The sequence below is a fragment of the Ursus maritimus genome, unplaced genomic scaffold, assembly GCF_017311325.1.
Source record: "Ursus maritimus isolate PB19 unplaced genomic scaffold, ASM1731132v1 scaffold_1, whole genome shotgun sequence".
Lineage (NCBI taxonomy): Eukaryota > Metazoa > Chordata > Mammalia > Carnivora > Ursidae > Ursus > Ursus maritimus.
This window is the reverse complement of record NW_024423343.1, coordinates 8,117,236-8,119,601: the sequence shown is the minus strand read 5'-3', so window position 1 is coordinate 8,119,601 and position 2,366 is coordinate 8,117,236.

Below are 2,366 nucleotides of genomic sequence, written 5' to 3'. Positions count from 1 at the left end.
AGTTCCATGGTTAAAAAATGGGTTTCTCCTTTTTCCAAACTGTCCAGCAGGTGCTGACTGTTGATTGAATGTCAGCAAAGTATTGTTTCCCTTTTCACCTGGTCCCTGTGCCCATATAACCTTATGCCCAACTGGAGAGTTTAATTCCCAAAGTATGTTTCATGAAACCCCTTGACATATTCTCTGTGGAAAAGGGGTTTTGTTGTTAAATAAATTTCACACATCCCACATCCCATATCCTCATTGGAAATTCATTTTAAGTTCTCGAAAAGGCCTGGGTGAGGAAGCCGATTCCCACACTGATTTCACCACCGAATTCTTCTTGGTACTGTCTAGTAGAACGCACTTGGAGGAATTTTTGGAAATATCTGTTTCTCAAAAACACCTCCCAGCTGTACTTTCTAGACCCAAAACAGGTACTCTCACTCTTGGCAAGTGGTGTTTCATCCTTATCTTTCCCACTGGGGAGCAGACTAGGAAGTGTGGCTTGACTTGTGTGAAATGTGTGACCACTTGTTTGGATGCCCCAGGGCCCTGAGGAGCTCTAGGTTCATCTTCTTTATGGTTCTGCTGCTTGCTTCCTTAGAAATACTAAGTACACATTTGTGAAGTGCTCTGTAAAGTGTCTTCACGTATAATAAGCAACTGAATCCCGTCCACTCAAACAGTCTCCTCAGGCTGTAGGGGTAAGTATTACTACAGTTCTCCTCACTTTACATATGAGAAAAGGGGACTCAGAAACTCCAAGTAGCCTGATGATAAGTGGCAAACAGACTCCTAGGTCTCCTGGCTCATACATCATGCCATCTCCTCTGTGTTACAGTCTCATTTAGAGTCGACTCCCCAAGTGCTTGCTTAAGCAGCACATATACTAAAATGAGTCTGCTCCCCAGACGGACCTTTGGTGTCCTTTTATCTGCTTGTTCCTCTGAGGGCTCATCTTGCTTTTAACTGACACCCAACACACCACAACCTCTGCTTCCCAAACCCGCTTAGGCACTTAAGGAAGCAGAGGGGATGGGGGTGGGGCTCCAGGAATCGTGGGAACAGCTGGGATGTTCATTGCTCTGTTGGGTTCCCCATCTGCCATGCTCTGATGGCTGGGCTTAGGTCTGAACTATGCATAGGTGTTTTATTCACAGTGTTCAGAAGTGGTGTCCTCATCAAGAGGGCAACCTCTTAGGAAGGAGACACTGCAACATTAAGCAGCATTAGCTCCGTAACGATACTTCCAGCCACCTTCTTTAAGCTGTTTGCTTCCTGAAGTCTTCTGGTCTTTACTGTCCAAATGAGAGGCATTCTGGTTCCTACGTGGGTAACATTAGGGAGGTACTCTAAGCCCCCAAAGCAGGCTGTTCTTGTATTCCAAATCTGAGATGACCACCATCAGTAGGATTTCCCTCTTACCCCATACTTTTGAGTTATAGAAAATGGGATGGTGACCAAGGATTCTAAGATGATTAACATCTTGTGATATACTACATATTTGCTGCTTTCTCTGATATGTTGGGTTTCTGGAAACCAAATCATGTTCCAGTTCTTATAATTAGAGTCATTATTCTAACAGCCTGAGACTTCACTTTTTTTTTTTTATTTTAGAGAGAGAGAGAGAGAGAGCACAAATGGGGGGGAAGGTCAGAGGGAGAAGTAGGCTTCCCATGAGGCAGGGAGGACCCGATGTGGGACTTGATCCCAGAACTCTGGGATCATGACCTGAGCCAAAGGCAGTTGCCCAACCAACTGAGCCACACAGACACCCTCAAACACTTTTTTGAAATGCAACAATTGGGGCGCCTGGGTGGCTCAGTGAGTTAAGCGTCTGCCTTCGGCTCAGGTCATGATCTTGGGGTCCGGGGATCAAGTCCTGCATCAGGCTCCCTGCTCAGTGGGGAGTCTACTTCTCCCTCTGCCCCTCCCCCCTGCTCCTCTCTCGCTCGCTCGCTCACTTCCTCTCTCACAAATATATAAAAAAAAACTTTTTGGGGCGCCTGGGTGGCATAGCGGTTAAGCGTCTGCCTTTGGCTCAGGGCGTGATCCCGGTGTTATGGGATCGAGTCCCACATCAGGCTCCTCCGCTATGAGCCTGCTTCTTCCTCTCCCACTCCCCCTGCTTGTGTTCCCTCTCTCGCTGGCTGTCTCTCTCTGTCAAATAAGTAAAATCTTTAAAAAAAAAAAAAATTTTCTTAAAAAAAAAAAATGCAACAATTGATTGCTTTTTACTGGACCTGAAGGGCTGTCATATATGTATTTGAATTTCAAGTATAGCATACTTTGATCATTCTGTGATCGTACCTGTGTCTTCCTGGGGATTTTGCATACGGCCATGAGCATTTGATTGCTTCAGTAAGTCTTTTCTTATAGTTATG